The sequence below is a fragment of the Sus scrofa genome, chromosome 9 (genome assembly GCF_054392235.1).
Source record: "Sus scrofa isolate SSC_HxYL_T2T_F1_AM1 chromosome 9, Sscrofa_HxYL_maternal_Yorkshire_Landrace_v2.0, whole genome shotgun sequence".
NCBI classification, from domain to species: Eukaryota; Metazoa; Chordata; class Mammalia; order Artiodactyla; family Suidae; genus Sus; species Sus scrofa.
In genome coordinates, this window is record NC_139391.1 from 122,312,953 (window position 1) to 122,326,413 (window position 13,461).

The 13,461-nt window shown below is 46.4% G+C and overlaps 1 protein-coding gene and 1 long non-coding RNA gene across 20 annotated transcripts in view; one reads left to right on the forward strand and one right to left on the reverse strand.

The window, feature by feature from the left end:
- The window catches only part of LOC102162878 (uncharacterized), a 462,928-nt gene that overhangs the window by 264,468 nt on the left and 184,999 nt on the right, over nucleotides 1-13,461 (forward strand). The window contains exon 7 of one of the 10 annotated variants that reach the window (XR_014816289.1): nucleotides 4,779-5,232. The exons of 7 other annotated variants lie outside the window; for them this stretch is intronic. This is a non-coding gene — a long non-coding RNA (uncharacterized LOC102162878). Of the gene's footprint in view, nucleotides 1-3,567; nucleotides 4,325-4,778; nucleotides 6,577-13,461 lie in introns of those variants that run through there. 2 more of the 10 variants (XR_014816286.1, XR_014816293.1) reach the window with 2 other exon arrangements.
- TNR (tenascin R) overlaps nucleotides 1-13,461 on the reverse strand; it is a 416,877-nt gene that overhangs the window by 139,155 nt on the left and 264,261 nt on the right. The gene's annotated exons all lie outside the window — the stretch shown is intronic.

The following is a 13,461-nucleotide window of genomic DNA, read 5'->3' on the forward strand; positions in this document are numbered from 1 at the left end:
TAACCCTTGAATCCTCAGAAGATGGAAGCTGGGATTCCAGGGCCTGGCAGATGATTAATAGTCCTGGCATATTAGATTCAACCCATCAGGGCAACATTAAATGTGATTTATGACTCGGTTTTAATTGAGATTTTACTGAGTTATTATTCAATGCAGAGAGCAGACCTAGACCCATTTTCCTAAATGTCCCAGGGTCCTGTGCTCAGAGCTGGGAAAATATGTCCTGCCCAAAGGTGATGTCTACTCTCTCCCAGTGTGGGGCCAGAGGCAGCTTCCTGTTCTGCCTGCCCCCCCGCCCCCGCCACCCCAGCCCAGCTCCTCCCTGCCAGAGGGTCAGCCTTGGAAGAACCTCAAAGGCAGAGTGTTCGCCTCTGCCTGTTCATTTTCCTTAACCCTTTCAAACCCAAGGTCAAACCACAAATTGACCTGGTTCTCAAAATCAAACAATGAACTCAAAGAACTGAAGGACTTAACAGAGCATTTTCATTCTAAAAGAGAAGGGGTGAGTTAGGCAATGCTTAACTCAGAGGCATGATCTTTCTCAGGGTGGAACTTCAGCCCATTGGAGAGATGCTTGAAGGGCCTGGCCACAGGCAGACATCAAGAGACAGCCATGAGTTTGGAGGTGAAGAGGAAAGACATGGTGGCCCTTGAGGTCCCCTTGGCCCATGGTGCTTGGGTCTTCAGCCATGCTGGCTGGTAGTGATGGTCATACTGAACCTACAGACGGGGATGGTGGGTATGAGGGCAGGGAGGAGGACAAGGAAATATGTGGGAACTTTCTCCCCACCCCCAAGAGGCTACTCTCTGACCTACAAGTGGGAAAATTGGGCTTAAACGACATTTATTGAATTTCCAACTGCATTAGGCCAAGAAAATTACTCGTTAATATATAAAGCACCGCATTTCCCATAATGTGAATGCCAGTGAAAAATGGATTCGTGCTTGCTTCATCGCAAGAAGCTTGCCTTTAAAGTACTAACATAAATGTGTCCTTAGGGAGAGAGGGAACGGCAAATTAGATAGAAGTCTTGCAATGTGATATGGCAGCCGAGGAAGCCCAGCTCTGTGCCTGCAGACTAGCAGAGCCAGGAGAGGAGGCTGGCAGAGCAGCAGGAGCGAATGGAGCAGGACAGCAAGTCTTGAGCTCCAGGAAGTTGGTCTCCCTGCCTGCCTTCCTGGAGACCTTCTGAGAGTTAAGGAGCTTGCTTCTGCAGGTCAGAAGGGAAGGGCATGGTTACGGAAGTGTAGATATGGGTTTGAATCCCTTCTGGTCATCTCTGAGCCAGTTACTTATCCTCTCTGAGCCTTAGTTTCCTCCATGGTATATGGATGAGGGCAACATACTTGGTGCGTGGAGTTCATGTGATGCTTCATTGAGGTGCTGCCTACAGAGTGTCTGGCATGTGGCAGTGTTTATTCCCTTTACCGTTAGATGTTCCTTTAACACAACATGCTCATTGATCCCACATTTGTTGAGTTCCTATCATGCACAACACGGCTCCTGATCCCACGGAGGGTAGGATATTTTGGCACATGCAACAGCAGTGACATGCCAAAGAGATTATGGAAATACAGAGGAGGTGGGATTAATCCAGTGTGAGGACGTGGAGCCGAGGGGAGTCTGAGAAAGCTTCCAGGAGGATGAAGAGATACTTATGTTCAGTCTTAAGTAGGAACAGGAGCGGCCAAAGAAAGGGGCATTCCAGGCAGAGGGGTAGGCAGGAGCCAAGTCACAAGAGGTATGCTTGGAGCCTCTGTGGGTAGAGCATGAGGCTAAGTCGGGGCAGAAGTAGGTGAGGCCAGCCGGGCTGCCAGCAGAAAGACCATGGAGGTGAGCAAGTGGACTGGGTTTCTTTTGATCCTTTGTCTTTTTAGGGCCTCACCCTCGGCATATGGATGTTCTCCAGCTAGGGGTTGAATTGGAGCTGTAGCTGCAGGCCTAAGCCACAGCCAAACCACGTCTATGACCTACACCACAGCTCGTGTAACACCAGATCCTCAACCCTCTGAGCAAGGCCAGGGATTGAACCAGTGTCCTCATGGATACTAGTTGGGTTCGTTAAGCACTGAGCCATGACAGGAACTCCATGGTGGACTTTTTTTAGTGGTAAAGGGGAACTGTTAAAGAGCTCTCATTAAGAAGGCGCCACGGGTCTGGCAGTGTGTGGAGGCTGGCCTGGGGCAGCTGGAGACACAGCAGCTGGCTGGGTGGCTCTTGCTGCAGCCAGTGCAGGTGACAGTCACTGAAGGTCAAAAATGGAGGGTTGAAGTTGGGGTGGGAAGAAGGGAAGAGACAAGAGACATTTTCAGGAAATAAAATGGGCCAAAAACAGGCCTAAGGGAGGAGTCAAAATGGCCTTCAGTTTGGAGGTTATTATTGACTAATAGAGAATTCGGAAAGCAGAGCACTTGCTGAAGAAATCACTGAGCTGTGTTTTGGACTTATTGAGTCTGATAGACCTACAGCGGTGCTGGTTGGACATGACCAGTGAATGTGGGGCCTACCCTGCGGGGGTGCAGGCAGGGTAGAAGGGAGAAGCCTGTCTGTACTGTTGAGAACAGAAAGCTCACAGCTAAGTCACAGCTAAATTAGACAACAGAGAGAGAAGAGCAAGAAACACACTGCAATTAGTGAAACAGAAGAACTGTCTTATGAGTCATGACAGGACCGAAGTGAACACATCACTCTGAGTAATAAACTCACTCATGTCCTTCCCTTCTCGTCTCTGTACTTGTTGCTTCCCAACTTGTCAAATTCTTTATTGGGGGGTCCTTGACAGAAGCAGGGATCCTGTCAGGCTGTACTAGTTGCAATATTAATCATTGGTGCTGTATGGTGATTTGCAATGACTGGCAGAGCTGTTAAGCTAGGAAGGGGTGACATCTTGGAGGATGGGGGTCTCTGGTTGTCTGGGTCCCTTTTGGGTACTTGAATCTCTCTTGAATTGTCTAACATTTACCATCATTGGCTTAGCCGATGAGGAGTCAAACCTGCCATCTGCTCTCCTAAACCAGCAGTTGGGCGCCTCCATAGGGTTCCAGGTCACAGACTCTATTTGTGCTTGAGGATCAAGGACCTCTAGCTTTGGAAGGTTACGCTGATGTAGAAGTTAAGATGGGATGGAAGGGAGTTCCCGTCGTGGCGCAGTGGTTAACGAATCCAACTAGGAACCATGAGGTTGCGGGTTCAGTCCCTGCCCTTGCTCAGTGGGTTAACGATCCGGGGTTGCCATGAGCTGTGGTGTAGGTTGCAGACGCGGCTCGGATCCCGCGTTGCTGTGGCTCTGGCGTAGGCCGGTGGCTACAGCTCCAATTCGACCCCTAGCCTGGGAACCTCCATATGCTGCGAGAGCGGCCCAAGAAATAGCAAAAAAAAAAAAAAAAAAAAAAAAAAAAGATGGGATGGAAGGATAAAAGGGTCTGGAGTGGAAGTGGGGAATATAGTAGTGATGGGCGAAGGGACTGTTTTACAATATGTGGTGGTCCTGGGAGAAACTGTTTTTCTGGCAGGATTAGTTCCTAGCATTAAGCTCCACTCCCTTCTCTCGAATTGTTGTATTTCAGCAGACAGAAATCATAGTGAGGATTGTCCGACTCTGTGCAGACAAGGACTGACTCCATCTCAGGGTCCAGTAAACCCCAGACACACGATTTCTTCATAAACCTTCTTTCCCAGCTGCCAAATGTGTTTTCCTCCTCTTCCCGTTAAACATCTGGTTTCTGTTCTTGTCGACGTGGTAGCGTAAACATGCAGGCACACGCACATGCTGATCACTAGCAGACCTCGAAGATGCCCCCGGCCCTCTTCTTGAATTACAATGTCTCCTTGATGAAGAAACACAAGGGAGAAACATTATCCTGTTCTTCTAGCTGAATGGTTGTTCCTAAGAAAAGGAACATCTCAGACCCTCCCTTGGGGATGAGATGCTCTGGGATGAAAAGGGGACCCAGTAAATTGGCGGTGACTTCCAAGTTGTGACGGAAGGCCAGTTGGGTGAGGAGAGAAGACAGCCAAGTCCCAAATGCCTAAACACCTTTGGAAATGAGATGTGGGTGCCACTAGCCCCTTGCCTGATTCTGCCCACTCACCCCCACTGGGTAGCCATAGCGATGCTGTGGCAATAAGACTGAAGCACGTTACCTTTGATTCTTCTTCCCTTTTATGTGTGAGCGGCTAACAGACTGAGAAATACACTCTTTAATGTACACTCTACCCCAAAAGATCAATGGCAGCTTAACATGCATTTCTGTCTAATATTCACTTTGGCAGGTCTTTGTAATAAAAATGCTGGTTTTAATGAAGTGCATTAAAATGAGAAGATTCATGGCTAGCCTGTGTGCTTTTATCACTATTGCCTCCCCTTGAGCTGTCAAAGCACAAGCCACTGTGGGAAGGAGGCAGAAGGATGTCATTTTAGGAATCACACACACGCACACTCGCGTGTGCGTGCGTGCTCAAATTCCTCATTTCTGGAAAGGTCCATGCTATGTGCATAGGTTTTCATTTCATTCACTTTCTTTCTGTAATATGATGTCTTTCCAAAGGCGAGTGTTTTTGGGAGAAGGTTGATCTATGAACCAGGTAGTTGGAGACGATGGGCAAGAGTCCTGTTACAGCTTGTTTTGTGTCCCTTCAAAATTGGTATGTTGAAGTCCTAACCCGAGGTTCTTCAGAATGTGACCATGTTTAAAAATAAGCTCTTTAAAGAAGAGATTAAGTTAAAATGAACTGATATATATGCACTAATCCAATCTGACTAGTGTCCTCCTTATAGGAAGAGGAGATTAGGACACACAGGGGACACTACCGGCATTGTAAATCAGCTCTATTCCATGTGAAACAGCAGCCATCCACAAGCCAAGAAGAGAGCCTCAGAGGAAACTGACCCTGATGCCACCACAATCTTGGGCCTCCAGCCTCCACATCATGAGAAAATAGATTTCTGTTGTTTAAACACAACAGAAATCCGTGGTATTTTGCTATGGCAGCCCTGGCAAATGAATATAAGACCCACAGCCTGAGATCAGAGCAGTGGAAGAAGAGGAAGAAGGAGGAGAGGGAGGGGGAGGAGGAAGAGAAGAAGAAGACGACCTAAGGGCATGACAGGGCAGCCCGGGACTGAGCATGGGAACCCCTGGAAACTTCTGGAAAACAGAGAATGAGGGTGTTGGTAGTAGTGGCGATCTCTGTCTTTAAATGCCTGCACCACTTAGAACATGCGGCACGAGGTGACTGTGCTTACAACAGTGGGTAAAGCGTTTCGTAGATAGGTGGGTAGACAGATGCTCGCTTAATCCTGGCTGAATGTGAGTGACTGAGTGAACTGCGAGAGGGCTTAGCATAGTTGTTAAAAGCACAGACCTAGAACCCTAGCTTCACCACACACTAGCTATGCGACCTCTCCATGCTTCAGAGCTTCCATGTGTGAAGTGGGATAACAGTAGTTCCCTACCTCATGGGTTGCTGTGAGGATGAAGTTAGTTAACCTGTTTTCCATGCTTAGAGCAACGCCAGACACACGGAGGGTGTGCTGTGTTTGTTAAATGAGTGCTTTGGGCTCAACATGAGAGAAGGTCCATGGCAGCAGCTGCTCTTGCAGCAGCAGAACAAGGTGCCACCAGGGGTCGAGCTCTTTCTCTCCAAGCCACCAAGTCCTATCTGCCGCCTCAGTATCCCTTGACCCCCCACGCCCCCAATCTCCTGGCTCAATTTTCCTTTAGATTCTCACCAACGCATGCAGACTTCCCCAACCTTTGCTTTCAAATCTCCTTGCCCCTAACATCTTCTCCCTCCATTTCTCACCATTCTGCCAAAGCAACAATTTTTTTAAAATCATGGCACATTTCTACTTGTATTTATTCATCTCTGTGTCCTAAAAGCTTGGGGAGGAGGTGTGGGCCTGCTGGTGAGTTGGCTAAGGAATTTCAGGAGATGCTATGCTAAGGGTTGTAAATTATGCTAGCTTTTCAGGGGCAAGAGGGATAAAATCATGCTCTTTGGCACACCCCCAAAAAGGTCTTTCAATGTACTCTGTTTAAGGACCATTGATTTACAATGTTGTGTTAATTTCTGCTATACAACAAAGTGATTCAGTTATACATACATATTCTTTTTATATGCTTTCCCATTATTATAGGATATTGAATAGAGTTCCCTGTGCTCTACAGTAGGACCTTGTTGTTTATCAAAGGAGTCTTTTATAATCTGATCCTTGGTGTACTTCTCTGGCTTTAGTTCGCATCATCTCCTATTATTCACAGTTTATGTTACACAAATGCGGAGTGCTTACAGTCCTAGGAACATGTGGTTCTGGGTTGATGCTGCTGTGCCCTTGTACACGCTCTGCCCTGTGCACACTTTGCGCCCTGGAATACCCTTTTCCTTCTTTTTTCTTTAACGTGGTGAATTTATGCTCATCCTCCAAAGTCCAGATGGCCTCCTTCAGGAAAGTATCCCTAATTACTCTCCAAATAGAATTCAGGACTCCTGAATCATGCTGCTCTTGTCCTGGATCATAAAAGAAAACTTGTTTCTATCCAGCTTACTACCAATAAATAAATGTAAGAATTCAAGAAGTAATTAGGAATTTGAAATCATCTAAGGACTAAAACTGTTATTTAGTCCAGAATATCTGGATGCCCCCTCAAAACTTCAGTAGTCTTATACTAAAATGTTATTTTAATTTTTTTAATTTAATTTTTATTTTATGCTGGAGTATAGTGGACTTACCATGTTGTGTTAGTTTCAGGTGTACAGCAAAGTGGCTCAGTTATACATATACATAGAGCCATTCTTTTTCAGATTCTTTCCCCATATAGGTTATTGGAGAATATTGAGTAGAGTTTCCTGTGCTGTACAGTAGTCCTTGTGGATTACTTTATATATAGTAATGTGTATATGTGGAATCTTAAAAAAAAAAATGATGGAAATGAACGTATTTACAAAACAGAAATAGACTCACAAATTTCGAAAACAAACTTAGGGTTACCAAAGGGGAAAGGTCCCCGGTGGGGAGAATAAGTTAGGAGGTTGGGATTATGGGATTAACATATACACACTGCTATAAATAAAATGGTCTTGTAAGAAGCAAGCTAGCTCTGCAGTCACAGGGGGACATTAGAGTCAATGGAGTAAAGAGCTCTGAGAGGAGAAAGAGAGCTGCCCAGGATGATCCCATATGGCGCAAGTGGCAGAATCAAAGGGATGCCATGTCAGTTGTCAGCCCGAGGGCCATAAATCTACCAGTACACCTAGGCATGGTAACTGACATGTTCTCCTCCTCACCATCTTTAGATGTCTGGGACCATAGGCAAGAATCCTTGGTGACCGTTTAACTACCTCCCAGAGTTTAGGAGCAGGCTATTATGAGCCACGTTGACAGGACAGGGATATCTCCAGAAAACCACACTCTCTCTGAGCATCAGTTTACACATCTGTACAATGGTCTGATTTATAAGACTGCCCGGAGGACCAAGTAGACAGTGAATGGCAGGAGTGCTTTCCTAGCTCAGAGCAGGGTAAAGATTAGGTTTTGTTTTGGGCTGACCCGCTCGATAGCTGGTGTGGGTGGTCCTCATCCCCTGAAGCCCTCGTCCGGGCTCCCCAGCATCCCAAGGCCTGCCTTGGAAGTGTGCGCCCTCAGCCTCCCCGCTTTGAAGGTGGCTGAAACAATTCACACCCCACACTGCCCCCCCTAGCCACCCAGAGCCGCATCTCCCAAGCAAAACCAGTCGTCTCTACTCAACCATCCCTTGTTGTAAAGTGAATTCCACTGATCTGGTAAATAATTTTTGCAGAAGCATTAGCAGGTCATAACAGTTCCATGTGCAATTCTTGTCAAGTAATAGAGGCATCTCACCTGATATTCTCCTTGAACCCCAAATGGTGAGCCTTTTGGGAGCTTGAACTCTGTGGAAGCTCGGGTTCGGGGGTGGGGGGAGGAAACTCAGGCCTGTTGGTCTTTAGAGACGCGTCACAGCAGGAAGCAGGCCTCTGCTCTCTAGGCCTATGAAGAAACTGCCAGATCCTATAATGGGATTATGCTCCTTCCCCTAACTCCATTTTAAGGAGAGTGTAATGAAAGGTAGGCCTGGATAGGAAAAGGGTGCCAGAAAAATGACTCTTAAATATGTCTATATTTTGGTAATATGCTAGCAAAATATAAGTGAAAAAAATCTGCAAGGATAAATGAGATAATAATAACCATGGATCATTTTTAGTTCCTGGGAAGAAAAACACCATATAGATTTGAGGTGTTATTATTATGCATATAATGTATATACATAGACATTGTATATTTATTCACAGCTAAGCTCACATATGTCATTCCCGCTAATAACATTTTCTTTTCTAACTCCGGCGTCAAAGAAGATATGCCATTTTCATATGTTCCACACATACTCAGAGGAACCTGCTTAGAATAGTTCTGCTGATGAAATTTTCTAGGTTGTAACATTTATCTTTTTGAAGAGAGCGCTTCCTATAACCCCACATGGAGGTGATTTTACTTCTTGTCGTGATGCCATCTACATGTGGAGGTTTGTGTCAACTGCTTATCTCAGGCATTAGCCAATTTCTTGTCTGTTTGTAGTGTTTATAAAGCGCTGGACATAATGCAGCGCTTTGCTGATGCGTGGGGATCCGGCTCCCTGCCCCGTGGCGAGCAGCGTCTAATGAAAACAGACAAGCCCAACATACTGGAAATCATACAGATACAAGACCCAGAGAGATGCTGCTGGCTTGAGAATTGGAAAAGGCCAGTCAGGGCTTCGAGGATCTGAAGCAAGAGAGGGAAGTATTTGGAGGACATTAAGTGAAGGGTGTACTAATTGAGGTACACTCATAACAGCACACAGCGCCTTCTTACATAAACAGGGGGTTGGAAAGAACCTTTAGAAGTTACCCATCCCCTCCATCTCCCCGTGTGTTTCTCTCCCTCCTGCTGTGGGTCCCTTGGCCTTGACCATCCCCGGTGGTGGGGATGGGCCATTTAAGTGCCGATCTTTGCAGAGCAAGTGTTTAATCTCCAGCTGGCTTCCTCTGCCACCCAGCATGCTTCTGGGTGGCTTGCCGCCTACGCTGTCACTTGCTGGGTGCTCAAAGAATGCAAATTCACTTGAGTATTAGTGATCGCAAGGCATAATAGAGAAATGAAATGCACTGCAAACAGAGGGCCACAGCTTTCGTTCTCACACTAAAAATAAACCATTTGGGATTATGTGTAATTGCTCTCTTGGATTTTTCACTTCATTGGCAATTCTCTTTAGAGTGGATAATTGGAAGCTCCCAGTTTAATTTATACATGTAGTCCTACACAGCTTCGGGTGAGAAAACTTGCACCAACTTTCAAGACGGGTGCGTACTTTGTCCACATGGAGCGACAGGAATATGAGCGGAAGAGAAGAGGGGGGTGTGGAGTAGGCAGGACTCAGTTGTGTGAGTTTAGGAAGAAAGCAGACTACAAGAGTGAGCAGAAACGGGGTCCTGTGCAGACACTGCTTCATGGTCTGACCTTGCCCTAGTCACTTAACTGCTCCATGCCTCAGTTTCTCCACCTATTTCTGCACTTTGTAAACATTCAGTTACCTTTCTGGTGTGGCTCAAGAAGTAGAGTAGAGCCAACCCTGGGGTTCAGGTTGGTGTCTGTGAACTAATTCCATCCAGACCAGCATCCTTTGGGGACACTTATGCACCCTCCATTAAAAAAAAAGAAAGAAAGAAAAGAAAAACAAACAACACTTTTCTTCAAGCAGCCACTAGAGTTGATGATTCAAGAAAAGATAGAAGCACAGCAACCCTGGCTCGAAGTACCACCTCCCCACCCCCTGCACAACTGTGGCAAAGGACATCAAGGGACTTTGTTGGTACAGGGCTACATGGCTACCTCCCTCTAGCAGGACCTACTCTTGTTTCTCCAGGAATTGTGCTTAAGCCATCAGTATCCTCTTGTTAAATTCTCCTTATGACCATTGGCAATTAGGCCACTGGGGCTCATACTATACAAATGCAGACATAAAAAGGAAATGGGACTCCACACTATGGTTGGAGGCTAGTAAATCCTGGGGCATAAGGGTTATTTTAGCCTTGTACTTGGAGCATTTATCTTGTACCCAGGCTCTTCTTAGGAATATTATATTATATTATCTTCACAATTGTAGCTTGATACTGTGATCCCCATTTTACAGGTAAGAAAATTAAGTTCAGAAAAGTTAAAAAAAAATTTTTGTTCAAGATTACACGTGAGGACGCAAGGTAGAATTGCACTTCAAACTCCAGATAATCAGCCACTAGCAGGAGTTTGCCCCATGTTGACTCTCTGATTCCCCTGACCGCCCCTGTTTGCAATAGAAAAGATGCCCTCTCCAGTGATGGTGCAATTGTTCCTCTGTGTCCTAAGGGCACGAGTTCCAGGACATACCCTTGGAGGCCAGTCTCGCAGATTTGGGGGAGGTGGCTGTATAACTCCTTGGTTTTCTTGAGGAATTTGGGGCAGTTCTTTTCCTGGCACTGGACTGGTGTTCATTTAGAAGGCGCCTGGGGATACCCGCTGATGAGGTTCCCCTTCACCCACAAGTCAGTATCTCAGGCTGGAGCCCATCTTGCTTTGATCTCTTGTTAGGCGATTAAGCTACACACATGGGGACTCTTTACATGGGTAGAGGGATCTTCATTTTATTCTCCTCCCGCAACTTTCCATCTTGGTGACCTGGTACCTCAAGGTCGGCACCCCCGTCTCTCTAAGCTCTCGGGGGGCGGGGGGGGGGACTGTCAGCTCCTGTTGTATGTAGGTCTGTGGGTTGGACTTGGCAATCAGCCCTCTGAGGTTGGTTCCATTTAGCCCCACATACCACCCTCAATGCCAATCATAATAATAGCACAGGTTGGGTTCTCACTGCCTACTGACTCACTGAGCTCCGAGCCCCCATTCTGAGATGTGACTTCTAAGGACCTTATGGCATCCCTCTGATTTGCTTTGTGGCTGGTCGGTTCCTTGGAAAACCCTCTTAGCTGCTGCAGGGAGCTGCATTTTCCTCATACTTCTGAGCCAAGCTAATGAGATGTGCTAATTTTGGAAGATGCATAACCATGGACAGATCTACTTCAAACCTCCGTGAGTAGAATTGTGTGCAGATTCAAGAAAAAAGTTAAGGCCTTTGAGACCTCCAGGAAGTAGCTTCTATCTTCATGTTCCTCAGAAAGATCAGTGACAAGTGGTGACACTGGCCATGTAGGAGAAGGGGCAGGAGGAGGAGGGGCCAGGACTGGCCACAGGGACCCGTCTACCCACGTGTGCTCAGTTCTGATAAAGTCTCCATGAAGACTCTCTCTCAGACTCCTCACATCAGCCACAGGACTGCTGTGGCTGTAGGGACCCCAGGACTAATTCTGCAGTTCTGATCCTTGGCCCTACTCTCCAGCTGCAAGGTCAGGCACTGAAACGTTCCCTGGCGCTGTGCTCCTTAAAGGATATCTGCCCTAAGAATGTGATGGGTAGAAGGAAGGCCTGGACTTAGTCAAAACTGTGAGGAGTTCCCGTCGTGGCTCAGCGGTCAACTAACCCAACTAGGAACCATGAGGTTTCAGGTTCAATCCCTGGCCTCGCTCAGTGGTTTAAGGATCCTGCATTGCCATGAGCTGGAGCAGACATGGCTCAGATCCAGCGTTGCAGACATGGCTCAGATCCAGCGTTGCAGACATGGCTCAGATCCAGCGTTGCTGTGGCTGTGGCGTGGGCTGGCAGCAACAGCTCCGATTCGACCCCTAGCCTGGGAACCTCCATATGCCATGGGTGCAGCCCTAAAAAGCAAAAAACAAACCAAAAAAACCCCAAAACTGTGAGCAGTCATTTGTTCCCCCTGCCTCCACAGCCTCCTTCATCCTCCTCTCTAATCACAATCGAATCATAATGACTGATGTTTGCTGAATACTTACTCAGTGCTTGTCACTGTGCTAAATACTTTACACATGTAATTAATTCCCATAAGGCTATATGAGGAATTTGGGGGGAGGCTTAGCCAGGTTCGTAAGCTCACCTGAGATCCAGTACTAGTAAGGAAGAGAGGCCAGATTTGGACCAAGAACCCCTGCCCCAAAGGCACTAGTTACACTGCTTTTCTCTGACCTCCCTCTTTTCTCCAGATGCCTAATGCCCTCAGTTTTCTTTTTCTGGCCCTTTGGGTCTCATTGCATTACACTTTCTAGGAGCAAATCCCAGACCACTTCTTATCTTTTTATTAATCCACACTTACAGTCTGCATTTACTCACCCTAAAGATGCTTCTTCCTGATAGGATAAACTAATTTCTGCTAAAGTGTTAATGACTACCAAGGAGTAATATATTATCTTAAGCCAAAACCCTTCTGCATTTTCACAGTGAACTACAATGCCTTAAATACTAAGGAGAGAGAAATTTGCAATTTTTGGCTTTATGGCCAGACCAGTGAGAGAGAAAATTAGAGGTTAGGGAAAAGGAAGTGGGGCATTCATTCCAGCACCCTTTGAATCACATTATCTTATTAGCTTGACATATGGTAAATGTTCAATAAACATTTACTGAAAAATGGATGAATGAATGAACAAACGAACTAATGAATATGACAAGATTTAAGTATACAGTAATACTATGTCTGGACAGTAGAGGCCACTGTTAACATTTTCCAACATCTGTGCCAGTACTAATCCTTGAAGGAAAGGCCTGGGGGCATGGAAAGTTCTGTTGTCCTAAAAGTTGATTGTGGAGATAAGAATTGGAGATGAATTTCAATGTACCCTCTTCCCTCTAAGCCTTTTCCCTCACTAAATCAGAGGGATTTTCACATACAGAGGATATGTCTCTGTTTCTTGGACCCAGCTCTCAGATAACCAGTCCTATTCCACCTGAGACCAGCCCCAGTGGAAGGATCAGAGCCAACACCTACCCTATCAGATTTTACCCTTGTGCGTGGTTCTGAGGAAGAGGACCATGGTTGGGGGTTGATATTGGCTAAATGTTGGTGTCTGCTTCTTGGTCTATTTTTCTAATTGGAGCACAACCACAAAGCTATTTTCCAGTTAATCCCTTAGTTCAAACCTTCACTCTCGTAACCCAGATAGGAGTCTGGGAATCTAGAAGGACTCAGAACTTTTCTCAGGGAGCAGGTATACCCCCTACACAGAAAGCCTTGTCCCAGTGTATCCTGTTGGGAGTGGCCGCTGGCCTTCCTCTGTACCAGAGCCACTTGAATAATGTCCAGGAGTCATCTCCTTGGTGAGGCCTCCCTGACACTCTGTCTCCCCGACCACACCCCTGCCCCAGATGTCACATCACCTACCAACATCAAGTAGTCAGTTCATTGTCCATCTTCTGGGTATGTCCCTGCAAATTCTTCAAAGGCAGAGAGAGTTTTCTTTTCTTTCATCTTTAGATTTTAGAAGAATGAAGGATTGAAGTCCTCTAGGCTGCACCGTGCTGATCCAAA